The sequence below is a fragment of the Lichenostomus cassidix genome, chromosome 1Aa, assembly GCF_008360975.1.
Source record: "Lichenostomus cassidix isolate B80296 chromosome 1Aa, HeHo_3.0, whole genome shotgun sequence".
Lineage (NCBI taxonomy): Eukaryota > Metazoa > Chordata > Aves > Passeriformes > Meliphagidae > Lichenostomus > Lichenostomus cassidix.
Genome location: NC_139480.1, coordinates 30,150,708 through 30,165,126, shown reverse-complemented (window position 1 = coordinate 30,165,126; position 14,419 = coordinate 30,150,708). Strand labels below are relative to the sequence as shown.

The 14,419-nt window shown below is 37.6% G+C and overlaps 1 long non-coding RNA gene across 1 annotated transcript; it reads left to right on the top strand.

Moving 5' to 3' along the window:
- Positions 1-209: 209 nt before the first annotated feature.
- On the top strand, positions 210-12,951 carry LOC146443397 (uncharacterized). Its single transcript, XR_014856040.1, has 3 exons — positions 210-295; positions 10,012-10,208; positions 10,355-12,951. It is a non-coding gene; the product is annotated as an uncharacterized LOC146443397 (long non-coding RNA).
- The last annotated feature ends 1,468 nt before the right edge of the window (positions 12,952-14,419 follow it).

Here is a 14,419-nt window from a genome sequence, read left to right as displayed (position 1 = left end):
ATTAATTGTTCCATTCAAAACCGATTATCTCTCAGGGTGGATGTTATAAGGGAAATGTAATGGATAAGGGTTTTTTTTCCACACTCTGCTTGAGCATTACTTTTTCTCGAGTGATTAGTTTTGCTGCATCTGTGTTTACTTAAGAACCTGAAGCTAAAATAATTAGTAACAGGTGGCTGAGGTCTTACTGATAATCTGCCTACTTTTTAGGTGTGTGTCTTTAAAAGGTTTTCAATTCCTGCATTCTGATTCTTCCCCATATTTAACAGGTTGTAATGAGAAGTAATCTTGTATGGTATGGTACTCAGACTTATTTGGTTCTAGAAGAAGTTTTATTTTAACAGTTTTAACTAACTGTATGACACATATTTTATTCTTCTGTAATAACAAATCATGCTTTCTCTCTTCCTGTTATATAGGGGTTTTCATGGTAATTGTTTTCTATGGGCTGTTTCTCTAAGGATATACTTGCATTTCTAGTTTATTCCATATTTTCACATGTGTTCTTTCCTGATTCTGTTCTCAGGAATTTTCAGTGGACTTAGCCTCAACAGCTGTTCACAAAATTTTTCAGATCCTTTTTTGCTGACTCTGGTAATGTTTAAGAGACAGGTGTTAAGATTTTAATATTGCTTCTGTTGGGAGGTCTTGAGAATTATGACTGAGTTTCTTTAAACTTGTGTATAAAAGATATTTACCTAAAATGTGGCATCCACCTATCTGAGCTTCTTAGCTATCCCGCTATGTGTGCAGTGAGAACAAGAAGTCATTCAGCTGTGCGTGATGGGCTGGATATGGTTTATTGACATTTATGACCGCAGGTAGGAGATTGCTACAGCTATTTGAACACTCAGGCAGGGTGGTCCTGCATCAAGACCAGGATGGAAAGCCAAGATTATGAAACCATCCATGCAGCTACTCCACAGCCAAGTGGTTTTGACGTATGCTAGGGATATATGCAGCTATAATTCAAGAGCCCCACTGTGCCCAGATCATTCCAGGCGCTTGAAGTAGAGCTTTCCACATCCCCAGATATAAAAGAGGGGGGTTGTGTATCTTTTATTGAAACTATTCCATTTTCTGTAAATACACACTTACTATGCTACTGTGAAGCTGACATTGCATTTTAATGATTGAGTTATTCTCCTGAGATTTTTGAGGAGACCAATTTGGGGACATTTACATTGAATCAGATGGTGATGGGAATTAATTTTTTCTGAGCAGTGGGTAAGTGCCTTAGAAAATGAGTCTTTAAAAATGCTTCATATATTTGGGGGTGGTTTTTTAGAATGTGAAAAGAAAATGAGAAATCCTTGCTGCTCTAATGCAGAGCCCAGGATAGTTCACATTTTCTGAGAAAACCTTACAGTGGAATCAGTCAGAAGGACTAAAGAGCACACATGGCTTTACAGCTCTCCATTCATTTAGTGTCAACTGCACACATCCTGACATGAAAACCACCTGTTAGCTAAGAAGTCTTCTCAAAAAATATGATTTTACAGGTGGTGATCACTGGAAAAAAAACAACAAACCAAATAAAAACCAACAATCTGTTATCTTGCAACACTAGGAAATACTTATGCTCTATAACAAGTATGATTTGCTGTCCTTATTCAGGTTTCCATTAAGTTTAGCAGTATTTTCCAACTACATGATTTGAGCATAGAATTAAAGCATTTTGCTCTACTCCATACTGGAAATGCAAACCACATATAGAAGCTACAGACTTCTGCTCTCCCCTCAGTGCCCAAATTCTGTGGAAGATATAAAACATGCAGAGAGGTGGGTATCTTGGGGTTTGCTTTATGTCCTAATTCCCACATTGTCTTAGTAGCTTTTTACTCTTAAACAACCATCCTTTTTAGCAATGGTCAACTTTAAAAATAAATTGATGTGAAATTTTAAAGAAACATTTCAGTGTGCAGGAGTTAGTAGTGGTATGAAAATAATATTTTCCTAGCTATAGGGTAAGATAAAGCATTATGAAAAACTGTGCAGGAAAAATTGCATCAAGTAAAACAGAACTGGTCTAGAGAGAGAGATAACAGTGGCATACTTCTATTTCTTGAGGCAAAATATTATTAAGAAAGATTATGGTGAATTGTCTTTCACAGTTCAGAGAAAATATACTTACACAGATGCCTATTTAAATTAAGAGTCAAATTATCATCCTGCAGTTCAATGTAAAATAGTCAAAATATTAGTAGATCATCAATTTAATCTGAATTATTCAGAATAGGAAGGAAAAAACAGACTGCAGAGGAATGGTAAAATAATTATTATTTAAAGTTTTCATGGAAACACAGATACGAAGATCTTCAGGAGTAGAACCTGGCAGACATTGTCATGTCTGACCAGGAGCAATGAGTGGGGGAGGCAACAAACGTAAGAGGATCTGACAGAGCCTGCTGCCCTGAGGGGTCCTGCATGGGCTGCAGTGTGATTTTCTTCTCCATTATGTTCCTCCCTGGGCTGCAGGGGAACAACTCTATCACAGCTGCCATGTAGAGTTTTTAGCCTTTCCCAAATATGCTGTCACAGCCACAGCACCAGCACTGCTGAGGAGCTCAGCTTTGAGCAGCAGCAGAGGCTGTGGAACTGGTTCTGTCCTTCATGGAGCAGCCCCTGGTCTCTCCTTGCAGAGACCTCCTGTGCAACCCCTCTGCTGCCAGCACCTGGACATGGACACTCAGCACAAAATAACAGGAGGAACTGATATTCCAATAACAAAGAATGCCATCGAAGAATCAAAAAGCTCAGGAATAGTGACAGTTCTCTATTTTCTCAACTGGTTGAAACATAGCACAGCATCTGTTGATCTGCATATTTGAAGACACCCATGTTTGTTAGTGATGTTGAGTTGTCTTCTGCCTCTGTGCTGTTCCCAAGTCAGGTTACAAACTTTTCAGATGCAGTGGTCCAGATCCCTTTTTACTCAAATTAATTTATTCCCACACAACCCAATTACGGAGTAGAGCTCCCATTCTTCCATGCTCTGATCTAAAGCTATACTTCTCTCTTACTTATGTTTTCTGTTCCATGGGGGAAAAAAATGTTCTCTATTTCTTTGACTCATTTCTTTTCCTTCAGTCTGAAGATTAATAACTGAGATATGGAAGTATGTGTGGGTCGATGTGTATTGCCTGAATACTCGTAAACTGAATGAGTTTCTCTGAAAGCTCTTCATATCTGAATGGTGACCATTTGTATCGTTTGGTGATGCTGTCAGACATTCTACTATATAATAATCCATGTGCCTTTTTCTGAGACTGCTACTGAAATCTGGTTTCAAGAGATGTTTCTTAGGCATAGAGGTTTTCCTGAGTGATTTAAGTGTTCTTTTTCCTGTATTAATCTGCCTTTTTTCACCATTATTATTGTTATTATTATTGTTATTGTTTTTATTTTTATTTTCTGCCAGATGCTAGCAGAATTATGCTTCTGAACCCTAACTCCATCTACATCTGTTTCTAAGTGTCTCTTTCAGGGATTAGCCCTCAGGCAGATCTGAAAATCCCAGCTGCTGTGCTGAACCCCTTCTTTCAATGTCTTTGCCTTCAATTTAATACTCTCTTGGAACAGCAGTTTCTTTTCTAGTGCTTTATTTTTATGTTAACTACCAGGAGAAAATAAAATATGATTTATCAAGAAAAAAATACATGTATGATAGAGCTGGGAGAAAAAACCTCTGAGGATCTTGTTTGTACTTCTGCACCAATCTAAGAGGGTAAAAATGCAATTAGGTAATACTGAAAGTTGATGTGGTGTTTAAGAGAGATACTTGCTTCAGGCTTGCTGCACGTTCAGAGAACAGCCTTGTGAGTCCCCTGGGCTCACCTTCATCATTTTACTCACAGAGCCTGTGGCTGCAATTACCTCTGAGCAATGTGTTACACTGTGGGGAGAGAGTGGGCACAAGCAGCAGGTGACAAAAGTAAGCTTAAATGAATCTAGATATTTTCATTACATTTTGGTTGTAAGCTGTGAAAAAGGAGGAGGAAAAAAATTATGTCTTGTAAGAGACATAAGCATGGTGTTCAGTGCCTGGCAAGGCAGAGCAAAAATCTTATGAGGTTTGCTGAGAGCAAGGCAACTCAGGGTTAGGCCAATGAAGAAGCTGTGAGGAGGCCATTTGGAATGCTACTAAATGTCATGGGCAAGTGACAGACATTTTATTTCCTCAGTGTCTCCCAATGAGCTTCCTGCTTTGTCCCAGGCTACCTTCATTGATGGTTTTGTGCTGGAACTTGGAATGGAACTTAGTTGTGTTGGAAAGCAATACACTTTTAATTAAATATCAAATTGAAGAAGATGTTTTCTTTTGTTCCAGCAAAATCAGAGCTAAAGGTTAAATCAAATCCATCAGCTTTAATTTTTTTTCTCCTCTTCTTTCTCTGGTTTGCCTGCTGGGATATTCTGAGCCTTCCCTGAATTAAATGTGACTTTTTCTTACATTTCACAATATTGTCACTCACATGAAGTTTTACATTCTGTCCAAGCTGTGATCAAGATAACCATTCCATAAATGAGTTCACTTTCATTATCATTATCTATAGCATTCACACACAATGATGAGCTGCAAGATAAGTCGGAGTGGCAGACACCTCCTACAGACTCCAATGGCTTTTCCCATGAGGTCCCTCGTATCCTGCTGACGTCTCAATCTGTTTCTCCCCAAGGGTCATGAAATCAATTTTGTTGCCAGGAACCTTGTCAGCCTCGTTCTACTACTTGACTTTCAAATTTACTGTGACAACTTTTTTAGATGAGATGGCATGACCATAACTGCTTCAGATTCTGGGATCTGGTCAAGCACAAACAGATGATGCCTGGGAGAGCAAAATGCCTCTAATCACTTGATTAGTGAGGTTATGTGTGCAGAATCAATTGACACAGAGCAATTGAGTGAAGACCCTCATACCAAGGCCAAGGGGTGATATCTCACCCTTTTTCCTTCGAATGTCTGCAGAAATCATGACAGTATTGTTTATTACACAAGGAAACAAATAGAGAGCTGTCTGCACCACAGAGAGCTGTGTGCCTTTCTGATGCCTCTAGGATCAATTTCGAAGGATACACAACTGCAATCGATCTTGCGGCCCATGGGAGGCAAAACATGCCATTTCTCCAAGAGACAATTTAGGGACCAATTTCCAAGCAGAAAATTTTTATTCTCATGGGTTTGGCCACTCAGGAACTAGAAAGAACATCACATGTTCCACTCCAAATATTGTTCCAGTCATTTCAGTCTCAACAGACAGCTGGTACCATTCAGTCCACTAAACCTATGTAACCTCTAACTACTGATAGTTACATACGTTTTATACACTGAAATTCTGAATTTTCTTTCCTCTTTTTCAGTAGTTATCTCCTAGTAAGAAATTTTTTTTCACTCAGAAGCCCTCAAGGATTGTATTGCTATACAAAAGCTTTCTTGAACTGTCAGCATGTCGAAGGCTTTTGACATGCTGTGGTGTACCTGCCCTGGGTTTGGGCTCTATTTCTGATGCCATAAGTTAAACTGGGGATATTTAATATATTGAGAAAGCACAGCCATCCAATAATGTTGAATGTGAGAAGTTTATGCTTACATCCAATTATGTATTTTCAGATTGTTAATTTTTCAGTATTTTTATGAAAAAAGTGTATCTTATGCAGAATGGTTTCAGAAAAGAAAATATTTTCCTTTTCTGATGTGTTTCATAAGTAAAGGAAATACTGTTATATACATGTGTATATATGTATGTATATGTGCATATATGTATATTTATGTGTATATATATATGCTCTGGGTTTTTTTCACTTTCTTGATCTTTTAAGTTTAAATTTAAAGAAAAAAAAGGAAGGCAGAAACAGAAAAATAATAAAGTCAATATATGGTTAAAAAATTCTATTAAAAAAAAAAAAAAGAATCAATGGAATTTGGAAGCAACGGCAAAAAAGACATGGAAAATTTACACTTATTGTGATAAGACCTGCCGTGGCCTCTACGTTGCCTTTGTATATTTCCACATTCTAATGTGAACTTTTGTTTTGAAGGAAGCAAATTTAAAGCTCTTAAAATGTGTCCATATAACAGCTTCTAATTTATTCCGATGTTGACTAAGGTCTCCACCTTTTGAGCAACAAAAAAAAAAGCTAATATTTTAGGGCAGAAAGAAAAAGGCTTTTTTTTATTTGGTGAAACTGTAGTTTTTAATTCAAACACAGAGAGACGGGAAGACAACACTGTTCACTTTCAGCCTCACCTACTTGGAAGTTTACACTTCAATAATTCAGTATCCCCGAACTCTCAAATTGTAATCTGTGCTGCTTTCAATGTTGTGAAAACAAGCTTGCTTCTTTGAACAATTCCAATCAATAAATCCGATGAAGATATAGTCATCTTCAGAGTGGAAGGAGCTGAGAGAATAGGTCTGAAAGGGAAGATAAGGAAGAAGCTGCAGATCTGTGTTAGTACAAATGTGAAATACAAGTCTTATTTACTTTGGGATTTGCTGTCTGATTTGCTGCCTTAACTATATGCTCTCCCTAGCTCACAAAAACATTCTCTGCTCATAACCAGATCTTCTGTGACAGGGACCCTTTCTGTTTCCATTATCAGCTCACACTGAAATATGCTTCCTGCAATGGTCTCTTGTGCCTCGTTGTCCCAGACATACATCTCTGTGCACATCCAGAGCTGTGTGCACTTCAGCCCCAGCAAGCTGGAGAAGCAGGAATGGCAGGAATGCTGTCTCACAGAGCCCTCAGACCTAGATCATAGGAGATCCTGATTAACACAAAGATGCCACTGAGATCAGGAATTTCTCTAGGCATGAGTGGATGAGGACTTGCATGCAGACTAAGCCCCCACTGGGATCTCAACATGTCTAGGAGTATTTATTTTTGTGGTGTCAAAGAATGGGACAATTTGTTCTTAGAATAACTTTGTATTTATTACATATTTAGTGATACCTGTTCTACCTGGATAGCAAACACTGGAGAGACCACTTTACATTCTTCTCCCATGTCTTTATACACCAATTCCTTGCTCTTCATAAGGAATACTGTGGCACTTACTTTATATTACTTCTTGCGAGCTGGTAGTACAAGAATACATTTTTTTAGAGTTTATTTTCCACTGTTTAGTCTGATGTGGTCCCAAACAGAGATTCAAGCAAGTATTCTGAGTGCATAAATACTGTAAATAAAATGTGGCTAATAGCATAGCAAAACAGAAACAACTGAGTGACCACCCGCTATGACAATCTTGTCTTAAGCAGGATACCTAGCCTCAAAGAGAAGCTAATCACACAAGAGTTTGGAACAGTCTAATCTTATCTTGGGGTGAAACTGCCAAAAGGAAAGTGATGGTAGACTGACAAGGGTGTATTTCTAGTTTCTTTTTATTACACTGTGGTGGTCTCCTATGCCCTTGGGCTGCCAAAGGAACAGTCTTATTACGTGTGAGCAGTGTCCAGACACCAAGACACGAATGAGAGGAGAGAAAGGTGTGGATTACTTCAGGATATAAAGCCAGACAGGTACAGATCTAAGCTACAGGATGGCACTTGTGATTTCAGAGAAAAAAAGGTTGAACCTTGTCTGATGAACAGCAACATTAAAAAGTAGGGGGGAAAGCTCACATCCTGCTAGATTTATGTGCAGAACTCCCACTGATGTGAATGGCAGTCTGAGAACAGAATAACATGTGTGGGAACAAAGATTCAGAAAGAGGTCTTTGTTTAGCAAATACCTATAAAATTAACTTAAATGCACCTCCTACTAGGATTCCTCTAAGGCTTGATTTAAAGTTCTTTGATATCTAAGGGAGTCTCTCTACTGACTTTTGTGAACTTTCAAATCAAGCACTAGAAAGGATACTCATTTCTTCTGAGAAAGCAACATATTGTTGTGAGACAAAAATAATGCTCTCCTATAATTTTCTTGAAATGTAAAATCTAAGAAAATCTTGAAAGTACATTTATAAGCCCAGCATTTAATCTGTGATACACAATGTTTATGTCTATGATGGAAAATGACAGTAGCAGAGTAATCCAGAATGCCACTGTAAAAGCAGGATCTGTCCATAGATGAATTTGTACATTGGTACCACTAAACTCTGCCACATTAAAACTTCATATTGTGTATAATGACTCTAATCCATATTCAGAAACACTGGAATGTCTTAAAGAAACTGCTTTTCAGTTCTCTCTGAGGCCAGGACTAAAATTTATTGCTTTCAATCAGTGTAATATTTGGACTATGGATATATAATTTTACTTCCTGCCTCTCTATGTCCAGAAATTAGGATAAAATAGTATTACTTTGGTAGTTAAAGGGAGTGGGTCAGTTAATCATGGAATGATGCCTTCTTAAAAAGCATCTGACTTGGTATTTCTTACTGCATATTTTATTGTGATATTTTTTATTAAGAGATGAGTGGGTGAGTTTTGTTCCTTTATACTCAGTTGCACTTTGAGTTACGTAGTAAAATTCTTCTGACTTCCTTACACAATTAAGTAGCCCCAGCGGGACTTCCTTTTCCAGGTTAGCTGCAGATTTTTTGTGTGAATGTGCAGTTTCACTATTTGACAGTGACTTCAAAAAGTCTCTTTGGAGTACTTTTTTCCTCCTTCTGTCACAATGAAATGCTTCATTCTGTACATTAACAAGATGTGCTAGAGCAGATGACATGAGAGAAACTTTTTAAGCTGTGGAATATACTACTGTTTTCCTTCTAATACTTGACAAGGTATTGAATATATAAGTGAACGTGAAATTTACATCAGTACTTAAGAAGAAGATGAAAATTATCTTTCATTACTATTATTCAGAGAGTGTTAAATTATTCTTTGAAGCTAGAACAACAAAGATATTGAGATTCTTAACTAAGAAGAAATCGAGCTCTACAGAGATAATAAACAACAGGACATTTCTGTTTTCAGGCTTCCAACCTTATATTCTAGAAATAGAATAACAGTTTTATTTTCACTGTTACTAAATCTTGCTAGGAAACACAGGAATAACATGATGGGAAAGACAAGGAACATGGCCACATCATTTAATGAATTTATTAATTCCAGCACATACAAAATAAAATGAAAGAATATGGTTTGTGCACTATGGGAAGACAGAAGTGCTTTCCTTCTCTATTAACTGACTAGAAGTCTGGAAATTCTTTATCAAGACCTGAACTTAACTCTTCTGCTACATGAGATTGCTTCCTCCACTTCTAAAATGCTTTTGAAAGTTATATGGTTCATCTCAGAATAGATCCCTGGGAGTTATTAAGAATAAATAATTGGAGAAGGGAATATCAACTGTCTCAGCAAATCCCACTACTTTAAAAATGCTTACCATGTCTAGTTAACTGGATTAATATTCTGAGAATATAATAGTGCAAATAATAAAACTTGAGTACAGAAATTGCGTTGCTATACTCAAGCCACATAGTGTTGAATAATGAAACTGGGACTTCTGTTGGCAGTCTGGAATGTTTCAGATTCACAGAGGTGCTCACTGCAATACTAATGCTCTTAAGCTGACTTTTTAATTGAATCAATATGATTCAGATCCATGTTGAATGTAGCTGTGAAGATGGAATCTCATCTTGTAAAGCAAAGAAAATAATATGCACTGAATGCCCTCAGCCCACAATTGCCTCAGGCACTCCAAGAAAAATACAAACTCCTGCTCTTCCCCAAATTCAGCCTTGAAGTTCAGGTTGAGAAAAGCAAATGAAGAGCTGGTAAGTAGGAATGGGGTTTTTTATTTATATATATGGGCTGCCTTAAAATTCCGGAAAAGAAGACAGAATGAAAATCTAGGAACTGGGACTATCTATTTACTTATTCTTGTGAGTCTTTGCTCTCAGGTGAACATAACACACGTTACTGTCAGGTGTTGCACAATGCAGCTGTAAAGACAGTTTTGCCCCAGCTTTCAAACCACAGAGAAAAACTTTTATATCCTAGCAGTATCTTTATTCTTATTTTTCAACCTCTAAATTTCTTTTTCTTTAAAAAGGCATCCTCCATAGGAGGTGAATAGCCTTAGAATGCCGGCTGAGTTGGACCTGAGTGAAACCAGGCTTTAAGTCCTTGACATAGAAAGAAGGATGGTTGAAACAGAAGAAAAACAAGGTTATGAAATGTGTCTTGCATTTATGAGGAAGGTATAGGAGCTGCATTGAGAAGAAAATGATCTTTAGCCTCACAAACAGGGTGAGTAAATCTGCCTTTTGTTTATTGGGAATGAATCACTCTAGCATTCCTGGAAGAAAAATAAAGCAATGTGCTCTGTATTTAGCAAGGGTACAAATCCTCAAGTCAATGCACAAAAGCCCCATTAGCTGTGCTTTGACTTCTAGTGCCATTGAGCCATGCCTGCTTGGATGCCCGGAGATGTTTGCCACAGAGGGAAGCTGACACCCAGCACAGCTCAGCAGAGCAGAGCAGAGCAGAACACAGCACAGCACGGCACAGCACAGCAGCCTTGCCACCTGACGATAATGCCTCAGGAGATCGTAACTCAGTGGAGAGCACCACAGGTTTGATCACTGATTTATTCTTCTGTGTCACACAACGAGGCTTTTTTCATGTCAGTCTCCATGGTGATGGGTTTGACCATCACCCCTGGAACTGCACAGAGTGGTTTAGAAAGCTCACCTTGGCAGATTTACATTGCTGCTGTGTATCAGAGGAACCAGTGGCAGCCAGCTATTGACACACTGAACTGCCCAGAGTCGCTGCCCATTTGAGGTATAAAAAACCCATTTACTCATCTGGCAGGCCATCCGAACTGCTAATTACTGGCAAAGATGTTTCCTTTTTAGCTAAACAGCTAGTGAATGAAGGCTAGCCTTGCTTTTTTGTCAAGGCTATGAAAAGGAAGCTGACTTAGAGCATGCCTAAAACTCTAAACCAAAATTTGCTGCTCTGTTACTAAGTCAAATACCTCAATCTCCACCTTTGCTTTTCCCTCATTATCCAAATTATATGGTAAACCAAAGGGAGAGAGGTCAACTAAATTAGATTAAATTGCAAAGCAGGTGTGAGAGGTGAAAATTGAATGTCAGTTTGACTGTCAGAACAGATACTATTCCATGTCCTAGGAGAAATCAATATTCTGGAAGAGTGTGTGGCAGTAAAACATCAGAAAATTACTTATTTAATTAAATAAATGTCGATGTAGACAGTTTAAAATCACAGTCATTTTCATTCTACTTTGGGTAGGATGCTGTATTTTCATCTGTTAATCAGGACTTTCAGTAAACTGAGATTCTCGGGGAAGAGCAAAATATTTTATACCTTTTGCTAGTGCAGATGAAAAGCACAGACAAATTGCCATCATCTTGCTACAGGACTGAGCAAAAAGCAGCAAGTGTGCAGACTTTGCTTGGGAAGAGGAATTTTATAGCAGTTTGGGGACAGAACTGGTAGGTGACCAAGATTTTCTCCCCCAGCAAATCATTAGGGTAATCTGCTGTTACTAAGTTCCTCTGTTAATGATAGAAATATATATGTACCTTTGGTTTATGCATAATATGTGTGTTTCATGCATTTATGATGTTGCATGAACATATTGAAACACAAACCTTAGTGACAACACAAACCAGTCTAAATGTTCATGAGATACCAGTCCTGAAAATCGACATTTGATACCAGTATGTGAGGGATTTCTGAACCTATCAACCCCTTCCCTTTCTTCTCCTGAAAACTTTGGGTTGTAAGCAGGGACTCTGCTAACTATGTAGGTTTTAGCTGCATGTTGTCTGTTTAGATTCTAGAGGTGGATGTGTGTGTTTAAACATCCCTGGACTTTGTAAGTCTTAAAAATATATTGAGAAATCAGTATATGGATTCCCACACTGTTGAATTCTCAGAAATGCTGATGGTTTCACAGAATGCAACAAAGCTTTGCAAAATGTGCTGTTTGTTGTGTTTAGGAGTTTTTTGAGTATGATGTTTATACCTGGTTCTTTATTTTTCTTCTTTTATTTTTACTTCTTTACTTTTTATTTCTACCTTTACTCTACCCCTGGTATGAAGATGGATTATGGACTTAGAACACACACATTTTCTTTCACATAAATACTTTCAATAATTTCTTATGTAAGCACTATCATAGCCTGGTATAGTTTAACACAATGTCTTGCATATGTTCAACGTAGATAGAAAATGTAGGCTTTTAGACCTTGAGCCAAAGATGTGTTCAGTGAGTTCACTTGCATACAATTACTGAAACCACTAATACTGGGAGTTGTGATCACAGGCAGATGTGAACTATTTTACGCATGCAAACAGATTTGAAAAATTACTTTGATTATGATGGACTTTGCGCAGGCATGCGTCACAGAGCACATCAGACATAAATTAGGTTGCTTTGCAGCAATCACAGATTTTTTGTTTTATCTGACACTGTGGAAATGCATTTATACCATACAGTCTTCCATCATATGGTACAGAATTAGTTTCATTTGACATAGTACTATTTAACTTCTGAAGAGTGCACAAATCTGATGTCTGTACTTGTCATGAGACACAGCATTTAAAAGGCAGAAAATATACACATGCTTATTTTGTGGAAATTTATGCACGCAGCTTTTTTCTGGCCTTTCGAATGGAATTTGGCTCTGGATTAAATTATCTAGATGGAGGTGTCCATATATGCTAGGTGTCGAAACTCCCACTACAGGCTGTGGAGACAGGGAGCTCAGTTCATCTGCCCACACTCAGCTGCGTGGTGTCATCTGCATGGGGTGAGGATTTACCCATCTGACCTCCAACAAAAGCATGGTGCTCCCACAGATCTGCCACCCCTGTGTGTGTCAGGGATGTGAGGCTGTCTCTGCTGTCACCAGAGAGCTCCTTTTATGTGGCACCTAAGTTCTTAGCCGGACATCTCCACTGACTGCAGTGGGAGCTCAGGGCATCATCTCCCATTAATAAATCTGTTTTCAGACACACTCGTTCAGATATCTTCACATTGAAATGAACTGTACCTTCAGCATTTCAGTCTTCTGTGACAATGTAAATGAAATGCATAAAAAAGCAGATATTCATGTTCAGTCCTGTTATAACATATATCAAAATTTAAAGGAATACAGCATGTTTTCTTACATTCACTATTATTTATGGAAATCCCTTTAAAAAAATTTGTCTCTTACTGAACCTTTCTGACTTATTCATCACATGATCTTAGTCAGCTAGCATTTCATCTGAAATGGTATCAAAATGGTGAAAACTAGAAAAAAATAATGATTTTTCTTATTTTCTATCATTATTTCTCTATGTTTAGCATTGTACTTCAAAATGGATTGAATGAAAGAAACATAAACACTGTAGGTAGTGTATGTGTTATTGTCAGCAAATATACTTCTCTCTATAATGAATTTTTTCTGTGAATTTTAAAACAATATTTATTGTAAATTATGATTCAGTAAATTTTGCTATTAACCTGGAAGAGAAAGAGTCAGAAAAGATGCATAGAGCTGCATTAGGAAAAGATCTTTATGCTGTCAGCTTATTTCTTCTACAATGTTAGCTCTTTGCTCATCAAAGGGAGGTGTTTCCTCAAAATAACAATTAAAATCAGTTATCACTGCTTTTAAGTATTGCAGCAGCTGGGATTTGCCAGGTATCTTCTCAAAATATTGTTTTTCAATATGCAAATAGGTTAGCTGTTTCTCTAGTCATCTGTAATGATGTTTACTGAGGTTCAGGTGCCATAAAGGCAAGCGACCAGCTCACCATGAGGAATAGCACCTTGTGGATGCCATAATATACACCAGGGGCAACATAGAAAGAATATTTCCAATTCAACTACAAAATTTATATTCAAAATTACCATTCATCACTAGTTGAAATCTATATTTTTCTGTTCTTTCCTGCTGAAGAGTAAATTAAAAGACAAAAAAGTATTTCTAGTATATGCCAAATTTAAAATAATGGACAAATCCAACATTTTTGTATTTCTTTATATCAGTAATGTATGTCTTTCATTAAAAGGATTGATACAGCTCCTGGGTAACAAAAAATAAATAAGATTCACACATGACAATCTTTCAAAATGGTGGAAAAGTGGCATTAAATACACTTTAAACCCCAGTGGCTACTGTCACAGAACAGAAGTATCCAGTTGCATGAGAACTGAAAGCCAGCTCTCCTTTAAGGGATAAATACTGTAGTTAAATTTGTAATATGCCATACATATTTGCCACAGAGAAGAAATCAACTCTGAATGAGACTCCTTCGAGAGACAAAGTAATGCAGCAGGCAGATAGATATCTTCAATCAATACAGAGGATGTGTTTTACTAAATAGAAGCATTCCCCAGCATGAATCCAACACTTCAGCACGTTTCTGTAGGCTCCCAAAGAAAACTTCCACTAGTGTTAACAAGACATTTCTGTGAGTAAGGACCATCTCACAGA